Source organism: Ixodes scapularis, unplaced genomic scaffold (assembly GCF_016920785.2).
Source record: "Ixodes scapularis isolate PalLabHiFi unplaced genomic scaffold, ASM1692078v2 PGA_scaffold0__279_contigs__length_252992795, whole genome shotgun sequence".
Lineage (NCBI taxonomy): Eukaryota > Metazoa > Arthropoda > Arachnida > Ixodida > Ixodidae > Ixodes > Ixodes scapularis.
The window spans coordinates 38,589,393-38,605,811 of record NW_024609835.1 but is presented as its reverse complement, the minus strand read 5'-3'; the positions used below and the strand labels follow the sequence as shown (position 1 = coordinate 38,605,811).

At 46.5% G+C, this 16,419-nt stretch overlaps 1 pseudogene; it reads right to left on the bottom strand.

Annotated features, from left to right (window-relative positions):
• Positions 1-1,043: 1,043 nt before the first annotated feature.
• On the bottom strand, positions 1,044-16,152 carry LOC120849432 (annotated as a pseudogene).
• Between the last annotated feature and the right edge of the window lie 267 nt (positions 16,153-16,419).

The following is a 16,419-nucleotide window of genomic DNA, read 5'->3' as shown; positions in this document are numbered from 1 at the left end:
AACTTGTCATGTCAAACTTCTAGCTTATAGCACACTAATAAGGTCTCGGTTGGAGTACACTTGCACTAGATGGGATCCCTTTCGAAAAAACATTAACAGGCTTGAGCAGGTCCAGAGACTAGCAGTTCGTTTTACATATAATTGTTATCGCCGGCATGACTCTACTACCAAATAATTAGAACCAATATCATTCCTCTAGAACAGTGGTTCTCAACCACTGTTCTAGAGGAATGATCGCCGATCCAAAAGGGGTTTGCGGACCCCTTTTGGATCGGAGGAAAGGACGGAGGACCCCGTTTATGATGATGAGTGAGGAAAAGCTTGGGTTAAATATAATACTGATTAAATAAATGGATATAACTAAAGGCTAGTGTTAAGCAGACCTCTCTTATTGACAAACACACGTAAAAGTTCGCCCGAAAACTGAAACATTTCTTCTCAATCTGAGAAAAGACAACTTTTATTGTTGGGCTTGACTGATGAGGCCGGGCTTCGCGGACCCCTAGAATGCCTTCGCGGACCCCAAGGGGTCCGCGGACCCCCATTTGAGAACCACTGCTCTAGAAGATTGCAAGAAGGTAGCTAGATTAAAATTCAATTTTCAGTTTTGGTATCACAAACTTCGCCTCGAGTCATCATCCTACGTTCAGCCATCTACTAAACAGACAAGACATGACCACACACAAAAAATAACTCCCATATTCGTTCGCACAAATGCTTTTAAATACTCTTTTTTCCCCAGAAGTGTAACAGATCGGATCTCCTTGCCTCCCCATGTTTTTACTTTGGAGAATGTTCTATGATCAATTGAACAGCTTATTAAAGTGTGCTCTGTGTTTTATGTAGTTTATGTGTTTTCAATCGCTCCTCCTTTCCGTTTTATGTATAAATTCTAAGTACCGTGTGAAGAAAAACAGCATCCATTCCTGCTTGGGCCCATCACTGGCCTGCGGTATATTATAAATAAATTTAAAAAATGTTTTAAGTAGAAGACAGCTGAAGAGAGCCACATGATATTTGGTAGTTCAGATCGTAATGATAAGTTACACAATCTGCGGCTTCGCCTTGGCAAAGCGGCTGACTCTGGAGTCAATTAACTCTTTTTTTGATGGCCGTTCCGATTGGTCGCTCATATTTGGCTTTGGAGGTGTTCTTGTGGCCTGGAACTTCTTCAGAAAGGTTGAAGAGCCGCACATTCCAACAGCCACAGCCATCAGCTCCTGGACATAGCCTGAAAGAAATGAGACCAGAAGTCATCAAGAGACAGACCAGGTTTTACTTTAGAAAGCATAAAAGAGTGAACTGGTGAACCGTCGGAGTCTAGTGAAAAAAATAAAAATGGCTATCTGCGTCTCCAAACACATGCTTTTAGACCCTCATTAGAAAGTTTTGCGATTTATCTGCCGCACGATTTGATGTGGAAGGGCCATAAAAAACGCAACTCTTCGTCGAGGGGGGTGGGGAGCTGCAGTGCTGTCAGCACTAGCGCGAGCACCCATAGTGCACAATGCGAAAACTGGCTTTCCATAGCTTGCATACTATGGCGACTAATGACTAACGCACTGTGCTGTCTGCCGGCCAGCTAGAGCCATTGCAATGATCACTAGCTGTTTCAGTCCGCTGCCCCGATGGTATCGCTCTCTCCAGATTCTTGACCTGTTCAAAGTTTATTTAGCATGCAATAGTTTCGTAAATATTTAACTATACTTTGTTTCACTTTAGACGTTGCAACCCGATGGGGCTAATTAGGCAGCGCCAAATGAACTTTGATTATGGCCTCGAATAACACCACTCAATTTGATATCTGTGTCAAACACTGACAATACTCGCAAGTCTCGCAAATTTCTCATGTTCGTGATCTGTTCAGGCAGGTTAGCTCTGTTGTGCCATGCTTTGGTGCACTGCAGTGAAGCAAAAACCGCGAAGCAGGCATCGCAATTTTGCGTCTTGCCTTATCGCAGGTACCTAATATTATTCTGTTCTAATATCACGTTGGTTTACCTTTGACTGTGTACCTAAAGAACCATTCACGGCAGTTTAGACTGTCCTTCATCAGTCAGCATGATGTTGTGCCTGGTGTTTCTATTTTGAAGTAGACATCTAGTTTTGTTTTTAGAGCGAATCAAACCTGCCATACAATTGATGTCAATAAAAATTTGCACGGAGGTCGGAAGACAAAATAGACAGCGTCTTCTAGTTAGACAGGTCAACGCAAGAATCTTCAGATATGCAGTGGTAGGAATGCAAATGAGGTGTGTGCCTATACGCTCCAAAAATTATTTTTGCAGCTCCGAAATTCATTTTTGGATGCTCCAAAAGGTGCTCCAAAATGACTGAAGCCAATCACATCACCAACATTGCCTGAAAGGGTGATGTAATATATGTGCATAGTTACCATATGTTATCTCTGTCTTTCTTCACTGGACACACGACATGGTGCCCCTTCCTTGCCTTCGGTGACTTCACTTTCCACTGATGTTCTCCATCTTTCGTCATCGCTTGTTGACGTTCTGCATTCTCATTAAAGTGCAGTGCTGCCAGGCGGGTCCTAAATGGTGTGCAAAGGCCAGGTATTACGACAAACCACAGCATTCCATTTGTTTGGCATGGCTTTGAGTTTATTGTGCCGCTTCCCCCTCCCGTCCTTCTTTTTTCCCAACACTAAAGCAACCAACGTATGCAATAAAAAGATTTCTGGGATAGTCTCTTTATGATTTTTAGATGCAGCCTCAGCATTCAAAAACCTAGAAAGTATTGCTCTGTGTGCCTTCTTTTCTCATTTAAAAGTGCTGTCCAGCTTTCACGGAGGGAGAAGCCTATACAAATGGCCCATTTTAAAGGACTGCCCGTTGGGTAATCCCAAATTGGCTGAGCAATTTTTTGATCTGCAGGCTGCTTCAGTTGTTGGGACTTTGATAGCCTTATCCCTAAACCCACAAAAAGAGTCTCTGAGCTAAATGTCAGGGGGTCGAGTTCCTTGTGGGGGCAAATAGAGATTTCTTTCCGAAGCATCAAGAGTCAGCTGTCAGATTTGTTGTTTGGTGCTTATACAGCGGTCAGTTAGTCTGCAAGAGGTTTTATAAACATTCTTACTTGCTGTAGATGAGAAATTTAGCCAGTGTAGTATGTGCACATTAAAGACCGCTAATCTGGGCTCAGTAGTGACACAGGACCGCATGCTGGTACGACGCTCATTCAGATTGAAATGTGCTGGGATGAGGATTGAACCCACGGCTCCCGAGTTTTGCAGCACGAGCTTATGCTTTACTTCAATCACTGCCGCATCAAGAGGGACTGATGTGCTTTCACCTTGATTGCAACATCATTGGATACTTATGATCACATCATGTAAGTCACTGTTCTGTCAATTACGGCATGATATAGCAGCCTTGAGTTAGTGTATAGCTGGGTCACATATTCACATTACCCAGGATACGCAGACAAAAATGTCATGGTGAATTCCACTCGTAGATCTGGAGCGCTTTCCAAAATCCGTGAGGGAGGCAAAATTCCGCTCCGTGGGACCCGCTCCGAATCGACGAAGGGAAGATAAACTTGCATTTTTGGAGCGACCTCCCCCACACCCCTCCCCACCCCTTCTCCCTCCGCCGTACAAAATGGCCGCTGCTCGAACTTGACCAGCCCACCAACACCTCAGCCGGCTGATCTTTCCGACGACCAGTAACGACTGTCACTGCTTAGCTGCAGAAGTAACACGCAACACAGGCCGGGCGAAATTATACGTACCACGGCACCCATGTCACAAATAACGAAGACGTCCGCGTTCGGCACCGTCGCATACCATTCGGCCGCCTCGAAGCGGCGGGGCACTGACAGCGATTGCCAGCAGTGGAGTTCAGATTTGTAGTACGACTTCAATAAACCCAGAGGTAACAAACCATCACTTGCGCGGTCGTTGCCTAACTACTTCTTGCTTTATTTCACGGGAAAACGCCGACGGAATGCAGTGTAAAAAGGTAAACAATCACTGGCTGCAGAATGAATAGGCCTAACCTTGCGTCTGCCTCCGGCTTTTCTGTCATTCTTTTTCTCGTTCTTTCTCTCACGATCACAGATGTCAGCGCTTACGATTTGCCACTCCACATTCCCGGCTTTTTATCCCTGATCTATGCGAGGTAGAAGCGTTCGAGCCGTCACAATCCAGAGTAAACAACCCATGCACCCGAACAGAACCAACTCCACGACCCGGCCACCCGGCCGTGGCCCCACCGGCCCGCCAATCTCTCCAACCTTGCCGCGCGTGCGCACCGCCGATTTAGACGGAAATCACGTGGGCCGCTCTATCAACTTCCGGAGAGATCTGTGAAATCCCGCAGAGCAAGTTCGGCGGAGTTTGGGGCGCTCCGTGGAGCGGGCGCTGCCAGAATCTACGAGTGGAAGATGACCAACCTGAGCCAGATCTGCGAGCGGAATATGCGCGCTCCAAATGGGAGCGCTTTTGGAGCGCTCGAGATCTGCGAGCGGAATTCACCATCAGACTTTAGTATTGTAAGATACATTATGTTGATCTAAAACTTTGGCACGTCACGTATGTTTGTGTATATGTGTGTGTATGTAATATATATATATATATATATACCAACCTGGCAAGCATGCCCTCTGATGAGAATGCTGTCGACTTAGGAGCGAACCCATTCAAGACGTTGTGGAATGACTCCAGAGAAAATGTCTGGGTGTCGGGCGACAACTGGCGCAAGTCCTTCAAGAGGCGTTTCGAGGTCACGATGGCGGCAAACTTGTCGTGAGCAGGCATCCCTAAAAAGAGGGTAAAGTCCAAATGAGATCTGCCCATGATATACTTCAACTACAAAAAAAAGTTGCACCACTGAAGGTGTCTGCATCTCACAAGCACTTTCACCACCAAAATAAGTTACAGTTTAAGAAGATAGAGAGATGGAAAGGGAGACTGGGGAGGGGGAAGCAGACAGAATGCTTGACAGAGGTTTCTATCTCTCCTCTCCAGCCTTCTGTTTGCTTTGTCCTTTCCAGCCTTACCTTTCCTCGCCCTACCGTCTTGACCTGCAGCCTACTATAGGTAGAAAAAGAGGTATGGCTGCTCACAGTGCTTGTACTGCCGAGACAGCTGTCTGAAACTGTCCGTTTAAAGTAAGATTTAGGAAATTTAGATATGTCATATGAACAAAGATTGTCACGTAGCTTTTTTGAAGTGCTCTGGTGTACCACAATAACGCATGCCACATATACCTTAAAGGGATACTTTAACGAAATTTGAAATGTGCCCGTCGTGTTCAAAAACAGGTTGAATATGATCCACAATATCCGTAAATGACAATCGCACGTTTGTATTTTGAGCCTGGTGGCTGTATTTTTTTCTTATAAACGGCCCACTCTGGCAAGCGCTCGGAGAAAGCCCAGTGGAGACCACGTGACATCCAACGCAATTGTGACGTAGGTCGTCTCGGGACGAGCAAAGCTACGGCAAGGCTGACGTCGAGAGGATGACCTAGTCGTTCCAGCCACCGAAGGGCTGCTTTTGTACGAATTTTGAGTGACGGGTTAATCTTCTATAATTTTGTAGGGGGACAATAGCAACTTGTGCGACGCACAAAAGACATTCCCGGGAAGAGAGGAGTTCCTCCTTCCCCCTTTCTCTCGTCGTGGCCGGAGGCAAGACACTCACCATCACTATAGTCGGTTACAAGTCAAGAAGGTAGCAGCAAATGCCCCTCAAAGGGAATCTTGTATTCCTCCGCCACCAATCGCGCCCCGTTGTTTCCGTGACGTCACGACCCGCCCGAACCAATCTTGTTCTGGCAAATGAATATTTTCAACATGGCTGCTGGGCAGATTTTCTACGACTCGAGTATCTTGCAGCAATTATTCTGTTTTTTAATGCGGTTTTTCACTTACCCGAGCATACGTCGCTAAGTCGTAACCGCGTCCACTTTTATTCGCAATAGGTTCTGCGCGACAGCTTGAGAATCCAGCGATGGCATTGCCATAGAAAATTTCGATGCAGGAGTAAGGCCTAGCATCGTACATACGTCGAACGCCGTCTGCTTCTCTGCCTCAGGTTGCGCCTCGAACATCGTGAAGGCATCGGCTTTTCTTCGCAGTGATTTCCGTGGAGCGACGTTAAAATGCAGCGGTCACCAAACTCTTCTTTATAAGTATACAGTGGGCTGTGCGGATGGGCATAAGTGAACCGCAAACACAGTAGGTGTCTTTACCCAATTTCGACCGTATCTTTGCTGGCGTTAATAAATGCTCTGTCTACTGAAATGACGCCTTCGAAGCAGTATGCATTAATCTGTGAAACGTGGCATCCTTTTCAAGTTTCCGCATTGCAATCAGCTGCACGGTAATCTATGACTGCGATAGTACCCGCGGGTGCACCCTCGTTCGCAATAATGAGCTGTTACATACAGGTGGCACACAAATGATAAAGCCAGTGATGCGTATGTTACAAACATTTAATTGATATTGTTTTGGACGTTAAGAAGCTGATGTCTTCTTTTGGAGCAAATACCAGAGAATTTGAGGGAAGCAGATTCGGTTCTCTCAAATGCTTCCGAACATTCTGCTTGCTCTCGAGGCGGTGACAGTCGTATGTTTATGCTTCGAAACCCGGGTACGTGACGTGTGTACCTCCACTCGCGTCGCACCGCGGCCTGAGGTATTACCGGTAAACACGCACCAATTTTTCCAATTTACTTTAGAAGTTAAATGTGTCCACAATATTGGATCGCAGCATTGGTTTGATAATTTGTAAAAGATGAAAAGTATGTCAATGAAAATTGATTGTAAGGGCAGCTTCCCGCTTCATGAATTGTGGCTTTGTTATATGCGAAATATTTGTTTAAATCAAGAATTGAAAACATACCGAATACTCGTGATGTCCTGATCTTGGTCCGAATGCAAGTGGCAGAATGATTTGTCTTTATAACAATAAAATCAACAATGTTTGAATCAAGCAACAGCTCAAACCGCCTAATTACATTTCTGATGTATGTTTATCTCTGGATTAGTGCTGTTTTTACGATATTTTTCAAGCAAGTACAATGGCGTCGAAAGTTCAAGGGAACTTTCGACGCGTCTATTATGCTTCGAAACGGAGCACTAACACTGGCATTTTGCTCTCCACTGTGCTAACACAAGGTATTGTTATTCCCAGGGTGGCCTCAGTCGTGTGAATGGCCACAGACGTCCTGTTTGTTTCGAAACGAGATCATTAGCAGTTAGAGTTAGCTCCCCGCAGCGCTGATGCACGTTATTGTTATTCTCAGAGTGGCCTCGGTCGTGTGAATGGCCACTGACGTCCAGTTTATGCTTCGAAACAGGTCATTGGCAGTTAGAGTTAGCTGCTCGCAGCGCTGATGCACGTTATTGTTATTCTCGGAGTGGCCTCGGTCGTGTGGATGGCCACTGACGTCCAGTTTATGCTTCGAAACAGGTCACTGGCAGTTAGAGTTAGCTGCCCGCAGTGCTGATGCACGTTATTGTTATTCTCAGAGTGGCCTCAATCGTGTGGATGGCCACTGACGTCCAGTTTATGCTTCGAAACGGGTCACTGGCAGTTAGAGTTAGCTGCCCGCAGCGCTGATGCACATTATTGTTATTCTCAAAGTGGCCTCGGTCGTGTGGATGGCCACTGACGTCCAGTTTATGCTTCGAAACAGGCCATTGGCAGTTAGAGTTAGCTGCCCGCAGCGCTGATGCACGTTATTGTTATTCTCGGAGTGGCCTCGGTCGTGTGGATGGCCACTGACGTCCAGTTTTTGCTTCGAAACGGGTCACTGGCAGTTAGAGTTAGCTGCCCGCAGCGCTGATGCACATTATTGTTATTCTCAAAGTGGCCTCGGTCGTGTGGATGGCCACTGACGTCCAGTTTATGTTTCGAAACAGGTCATTGGCAGTTAGAGTTAGTTGCCCGCAGCGCTGATGCACATTATTGTTATTCTCAGAGTGGCCTCGGTCATGTGAATGGCCACCGACGTGCAGTTTATGCTTCGGAACAGGTCACTGGCAGTTAGAGTTAGCTGCCCGCAGCGCTGATGCACGTTATTGTTATTCTCAGAGTGGCCTCAATCGTGTGGATGGCCACTGACGTCCAGTTTATGCTTCGAAACGGGTCACTGGCAGTTAGAGTTAGCTGCCCGCAGCGCTGATGCACATTATTGTTATTCTCAAAGTGGCCTCGGTCGTGTGGATGGCCACTGACGTCCAGTTTATGCTTCGAAACAGGTCACTGGCAGTTAGAGTTAGCTGCCCGCAGTGCTGATGCACGTTATTGTTATTCTCAGAGTGGCCTCAATCGTGTGGATGGCCACTGACGTCCAGTTTATGCTTCGAAACGGGTCACTGGCAGTTAGAGTTAGCTGCCCGCAGCGCTGATGCACATTATTGTTATTCTCAAAGTGGCCTCGGTCGTGTGGATGGCCACTGACGTCCAGTTTATGCTTCGAAACAGGTCACTTGCAGTTAGAGTTAGCTGCCCGCAGCGCTGATGCACATTATTGTTATTCTCAGAGTGGCCTCGGTCATGTGAATGGCCACCGACGTGCAGTTTATGCTTCGAAAAAGGTCATTGGCATTAAGAGTTAGCTGCCCGCAGTCCTGACACACATTATTGTTGTTTTCAGAGGGGCCTTGGTCATGTGAATGACCATAGGCGTTCCCTTTAGACTTTGAAACAGAGTACTGGTACTGCTATTTCGCTCTCCGCTGTGCTAACACACGGCTTTGTTATTCCCAGAAGCCTCAGTCATGTAAATGGCCACAGACGTCCCATTTATGCTTTAAAGCAGAGCACTGGCAGTGATATGTTGTGTCGTTTTTCTTAGACAAAAAAGAGCTTATTTGCAATCAAAATTCCATTTGCTGCGTGGCAAAGATGTTTAGACAGCAGGAAGGGTCAATATGGCATCTGATGTCTTTGCCGTAAATGGGCTGCAAACTTTTGTTTTCGTTAAGTTGAAATCTATACTGGTGATTCATGGCACAGTGCAATGTATTGACCAGCTTAGACATTATCGTAACAAAAATAAAAAGTTTGTCTGGTGGCTGCATATCGAAATGCTATACGGCAACGAGCAGAGAAGCATGACAACATGAGATACGGGAGGTTAGTGGTGATCAAGAACAACAATCCGATCTCAAAGCAAATGAGTGGTCCTTAAAAGGAGCGTTTTGTGTTCTGAGATGTTCCACGCTTTCTCCATAATGGTGGCCTTAAGCTTCGTCAAGGGGCTCGACACCAGACAGGTTACTCGGACGGGATGTCCTCTCCATTGAGCTGGATGACGATGGGCTGGATGTGGGCACTTGTGGCACCGCCTCGTCGGAATGTTGCTTCAATGTCAATAACGTGCCTGACAGCATTAATCCAGTTGTCAGTGGTGACCTTGTCAACTTCTTCGTTGAGGAGTCTCCCCACGTTGACAATCTTGAACGTCGTGTTTCAAGCAGCAGCGCCGTTCTTGATCTGCGCCCATATCAGTTCAATGGGGTTGAACTCGCAGTGATACGGTGGCAGCCTGACCACAGTGCAGCCAGCTGTCTCGGCAGCAGTGTCCCTACGATACTTTACGTGCTGTGGCTTCACCAAGGCCACAATGTCAAGCAGCTGCTTCTTCACCATCTTGGGGTCCCATGAAATTTTCTTAGACGTGAGCCACTGTCGGATGTCATCCTTCCGGGAACTCGTCGTCGGCACTGCTTCCAACCGCCGTGAATGGTAAGAAGCGTTGTCCATGACGATAACGCTTCCTGTCGGCAGTTTGTCGAGGACACCGTCGAACCACATCTCGAAGCGGGCACCATCCATTTCCTCGTGGTAATCACCGGTCTTTTGTCCACGGAACACGTCCAGGCAGCCGTCAACGAAGCCTTCATCGCTGCCGATGTGGGTGACAATAAGACGCTGGCCCTTCCCCGATGGCTGCTTGAGGCCAGTCGTCATGAGACGAGGCCACTGTCGTGTCTACCCACACCCTTGAGACAGTGTGCCCTACCGTCACCCACGTCTCGTCCAAGTAGAAGATCTTCCGACCATCTTGTCGGTGACGTGCGATCTCATGCAGGTACTTCTGCTGCCCGGCAACTATGTCCTCTCGTTCAATCAACCGGGACTTTCGTTCCCTCTTGTCATGCTCGAATCCGATGTCGTGGAGAAGGCGACGCACAGTCCAAGCCTTCAACGAGGGAAGTTCAGTGCTTGCGCAGAATTCGGCCGTTATCTTCTTGACCGTGGGGACCTCGTTTCGTCGAAAGAAACGGTGGACGCACGATCTCAGCACGCACAACGTGAACTCGCCGTACCTGACTTTGCGCCGCCTCTTGCCTTCACTTGCTGGGTGCTTCTGAGAAGGTGTCACAACTTGTCCCTCGGTTTCTTTCGCCTGCTTCCTAATCTCAAGGACGGTGCATACACCAACGCCAAGCAGTTTGCTGACTCTGATGCAGAACTCCTTCACAGTGAGGCCGGGCTGGCCGGACTTGACGGGCGGTTCGTGTTGCACCTGAACGTACGCGTTCATTATCAGCTGCCGTGCAACTCGGTTGAGGAGAACGCTGCTCTTATGCTTCTTGTAGAGGCAGCTTGGCGTAGGCGGCGAGGCTGCACCAGACTCTCTTGAAGAAGAAGAATCGGAGGAATCGCATTCCGCTGTCTCCACGTTGGGATTCATAACGGAAAAGGATGACTTCGGCATTGTCAAAACGCGAATGGCAGGAACTTTCAAAACCCGAAACGCAGGATTTTTTTAACAAACGCAGCAAATACACGGAATGTACCTAATTCGAGTAGGAAGGTTATCAAGCTAAAACCAACAACCATATATGCATTACTTATAAAAGTTACAATTTTCGTTGCACTGAAGCCGTCTTTTTACGTCAACCTTTTGGAGCGAGTAATTTGCCTCGGCTAGGTGGCGCAAGCTGCTGCCTGCTACAAGGTCTGTCTGTAGTCAATATCCATCCATTGAAGCAGAAGGGGCGTTTTCAGCGAACTATTTTCTCGACTGCGGAGGCGTCTAAAGCGGGCGCATCACGCTTAGTGGGGAGGGGCTTCTACTACCTTCTTAACTTGTAACCGACTATAGCTGTCAAGGTTCCTAGACGGGCATTACAAGCGAGGCGTTAGCGACATCCACCAGGTGCTCTTTGCGAATCGTTTAATTCGTTTTAAAATTCCTTTTCGAGACTTTTTCAACAAGATATTGGTATGTTCGATATGATACTGCTGTGCCGAAATTTCGTTGTAGTATCCCTTTTTTTTCTTTTCTTTCTTTCTTTTTTCTCACCTGGAGGAAGCCACTCTACGTTATCCAGGGGTCCGTGGAGGCACGTAGTGTACAGACCGCCATGGCCATTGTGGATATCAGCGACGTGGCGTGCTATGCTTGCCCACGCTTCCACGAGCAGGTCCCCATTGCCCCTGCTTGCTGCGGCGCACCAATGCATATGATTTGCAGCTGCCTGGACCCAGTCATGAAGTGCGCTGAACCCGGGGGCCTTGCTTGCCGCTGTGATAGCCTTCTTTATACCTGGAGTGAAATACACAACTCAATGATGTGATAGGTCTAGGTCGTTTTGGAGCAGCAAAAAGAACTTTTAGTGCATGATTGCACACTTCATTTTCATTTATAACGCTGCAAATATTACTAAGATTCATGTGTTGACAAATCCAACTAGGCAGTGTCTACTTTGCCTTCTCACTAATGTGCAACCTTTTGTTATCATTGATTACACAGCAGGATGATTTCCTCAAACACAAAACTAGCTGCTTAGTTGCGTATAGAAGCACCAGACGCAGTAACAAGGTGACTGATGACGGACAGCACAAACTGCGGTGAATGGTTATTTTAGGTACGGAATCCAAGTGAAATAATGTTAGAAGTTCTAGAGGTTGTGATAAAACTAAAATTTTTAATTCAGAAAAGAAAAAAAACCTAATTTGATTGTGAAATTACAATTTATTTTATATCTAGAACTAAAATTATTTAATGGGCTGATTAATTAAACATAGCAAACAAAAAACAAAAGTCCCTGTCTTCTTTGTACCATGCTCTTGTGCTACTTTTCGTTTATTATATCTAGAACTTCATAACAATTGGCTTGTAAACAATTCATACACCTCCATAAAACAGTTCTGCCTAACTCGTTGTGGTTCTTCCCAAGCTTTCATTCATTACTCCTGCTAATTTAGTTATAACTTGCTCATTCCTATGTAAAACTTATGACTAAACCAAAAAAATGAAAGCCGCTTACAACTCCCTGTAACGCCGAATTAGAGCGCAGCTCTTGAGGAGGAGGAGGGAAGGGCACTGGGGGGGGGGGGTTAAACTAACCAGGGGGGGGGGGTCACGTTACCTTGGGGGTCACGTGACCCCCAATGCCGATGATGTCACCACTGACGTCACTGATGACGTCATCAGTGACGATGACGATGCGGGTACCGATGACGTCATTAGTGACGTCACTGATGACTTCACCAGTGATGATGACGATGACGATGCGAATGTAGGTGACGTCATCAGTGACGTCGCTGATGACGTCATCAGTGATGATGACGATGACGATGCGGATGCCGGTGACGACATCAGTGACGTCACTGATGACGTCATCAGTGATGATGACGATGACAATGCGGATTCCGGTGACGTCATCAGTGATGATGACGATGACGATGTGGATGCCGGTGACGTCATCAGTGATGATGACGATGACGATGTGGATGCCGGTGACGTCATCAGTGATGATGACGATGACGATGTGGATGCCGGTGACGTCATCAGTGATGATGACGATGACGATGCGGATGCCGGTGACGTCATCAGTGATGATGACGATGACGATGTGGATGCCGGTGACGTCATCAGTGATGATGACGATGACGATGTGGATGCCGGTGACGTCATCAGTGATGATGACGATGACGATGCGGATGCCGGTGACGTCATCAGTTATGACGATGACGATGTGGATGCCGGTGACGTCAGTGATGATGACGATGACGATGTGGATGCCGGTGACGTCATCAGTGATGATAACGATGACGATGTGGATGCCGGTGACGTCATCAGTGACGATGACGTCATCGGGGGGTCACGCGACATCGGCGGGGGTCACGTGACCTCGAGGAGGGGGCCACGTGACTTCGGGGGGTCACGTGACCCCCCACGAGGTCACGTGACCTTGGTGGGGGGCTCGCGCGGTGCATTATGGGACATTTCCCATGATGCACCGCGCGGTTACGCCGACGCCGACGGCGACGGCGACGCCGACGCCGACGGCGACGCCGCTCAAGCCGGAAACGGGCCCCTAAGAGCTGCGCTCTAAAAGTTGGCATAAAATACACCTAAAGAAGAGTCCATATAAAATTTTTCTGCAATAGAGAGCTATACTTGACAAGTCTAGAATTGGAAGAAAGGTACCGCCAGGATATCACAGTCAGTCGATCATATATAGAAGTCGCAGTTTTATTAAAAAAACGGTCACGTCTCGCTTTGGAGGAATGCTTTGCCCTTAGCAGAAAGGTGCGCTGCAGCAAAGCAACACACGCAAAATAACGATGTCAACTCCGAGGTTGCCGCTTCACAGCAGTACACCAATTTTTTTTGAGAATGCACTCAACGAAGCTAACTAACCTGCCAGAACAGAACACAAACATAAGAATTATTGAGGAACTTCAGTACTGCGAGGGCTTGATGCAAAATCAGATCAAATAGTGTGTTTTTCACGCGATAATCTAAAGTTCTAAAAACTCACATTCTTATAGCAGCAATGGGCCAATTTGCAAGGCCTCAGATATTATATTTTCAGCATTACTTTTTGAAGTCAAGTTTGGGCGCAACGTTGGCACGAATTCCTTACATTTTGGTAAAATGCAGCAAGATGTAGCAGGTTACGCACTTTGGCGCAGTTTGGCCCAAATAGCGCAGCAATCACATCACTGTTCACTACAAAATGGTGCTTATTGATGGAGGCCAACTGATCCCCTTCAAACAATAGCAAAAACGTGAGCACAACCAAGACTACATCGAAGTGCGACCCTATGGTTCAATGGGACTTGTAGCCAGCAACCACGCTTGGGGATATAAAACTCGTACAACTTTTGCTCATGCAGCTTCTTGTCGTATTTGAAACAAGTGTTTCAATCGCTCAGTAAGCAGGCAGTATTCCCAAATGTGCCCGTTCTTTCTTTATCAACCACCGTCGGCTGGCATGTCCAAACAAGCTGCAGTGACAACAAACTCCTAGTCATCGCTGATTCCGACTTTCCGTCAGATAAGGTGCTTTCGGGGTTTCCTTTTGATTATGCTAAGAAGAAAATGAATATTAAACTTACTTTTCGATACGTGCCACACATCAAAGTAGTGAAGAACTTCAGGCTCCACCTCCCTCATGTGCTTCGCTATTGAGCGGTGTCGGTCAGTTGTCAAAGAGCGCACCTTGATGTCCTTGGTCTTCAGGAAGTCCAGACAGCGAATAAGTCCCTGCTTCTCCATCTGGACACTGGCCCGTACTTCCTCACACTGCATAAGGTACACAAATGCCCGAATTCTACCCTGAATCATGTCTTCTCAAACTAGATACCCAAAAACTTAATGGTTCCACAAACTTCCACGTTTTCTTGTGATGCCGTTTAAAATATGAGACTGTAGTGCAGAAAAGGAAAAACTTTTAGTCGAAGTGACAAACCTGTGTCTGTTACTTCGGCTAAAAGTTTTTCCTTTTCTGTAGCATATAGTATCAGGTGTTGCTACATGATTAGCTACCACCAGCTTGCCTGTACACTCTGTCTTTACTTTTTCTTGGTTGTTCCAGCCTCCAAGTATAGCTTTTCTTCCAATCTAGCAGTTATTTCAGTAGATCTGAACCAGACGTAAATACAGAGCCATGAAGTGCTCCCTAGTTTGGGCACTATTTACCAAGTTCGCAGGCTTTTGCATCACTTTATTCTATCACTTCTGAGGCTGTGGAGTGGGTTCCTTGGCTGTTAGCTACATATGCTTAGCGCCTTATAATTCTGACAGGGGAAACAGGGGTTGTAACTCGTGGCATAAACTATATTTGAAATAACATGTTTCGGTCGTATTGCATGCCACAAGTATTAACATTGACTTCTATGACATCACAATCATCATTATCTCTTACCTCACCAACCTGAACTTGTTCACAGTGCAAGATCTTGTTGATTTGAGGAGCATAAACGGAGTAAGTCAGGTACTTTGCGGAAAAGCCTGGGGAGTCGCATCTTCCATCTCCGCTCAAGTCGACAGGACTGTCTTTTAGCTGCTCCAACAGCTCATCCTGGTGCTTTGTCCATACCTAATCATGAAGATAAGCACAGCACATCTGTTGCACAATTATGCTATAACAAGCAATATTACAATTTTTCAATTTATTGGGATAGTAAATGGCATCGACAGTAAAGTGGAGATGCAGCCAAGTAGGTTCATGAATCATCAAGGTAAATACAGTGCATCGAAGGATAAAGACAGAAAGAAGATCACAGGACGAGTCCTGAACAAATGGCTGAATTTGTATTGAAAAATGGCTTAAGCAAAAAGCCAACAGAGAAGCTAAATAACCTGCCCGAGGTGACGTCTGTGTTCACATGTGTAAACAAATGTTTAAAGAATGGTTCTATAAACAAACTGATTTCATTGAAATCTGAACACTGACGTCATCTTTGACATTTTATTTTACTTTTTGTAAACTTTTTGCATGAGATGTTCTTTTTTTGTTTAAATAAAACCACAGTTGTTACTTTGGCGCTCGTCCGGTGTGCTTTTCTCAGTCTTTGTCCTGTGCGCTGTCTTCACCTTAACAGTAGTTTGTTTTAATTCTCACCTTCTCTACAGTGGGGATGAGAAATGCCGACTGATAGCTAAAGTACATCCTCAGCGTCATGACTTGGACGTTCATTAGCTGCAGCACACGTAATGTGGCTGTTGGGCTAGCTCCAGAAAAGAAGATTGCTGAAGACAGTAGCAAGCTCCCAGCAGCCTTGCCCTTGATGACTGGCTGACTGCTCCAGGTATGGTAGTGCGAGTCTTTGCAGATGGTCTCCACCTTCACCAGGGTGCCTTTCACAGTTAGGCTGGGCTCGCACTTCATAAGGCAAGTCCGGCAGATGGTAAAGAGTTCCAGCAGGCAGCTTTCGAAGACAACATACTTCTTCTCATCCTGCAAGGGCAACCCGGATTCTACGGTTTCATCCCTAGAAGGAGTATAAATTAATATATGATTAAACAACACCTAAATGTGTTCGTTGTTTCATTTTTTTATCAGCAATAAGCAACAGACAGCTAGGGCCCCTACAAGGCCACAAACAGCTACAGAAAACAAAACTCAAATTTAGGTCAGGTGTAGCTTGATACAGTGCCGCATAGTCGTCGCATGCGGACAAAAAACGATAGCGTGTGAGCG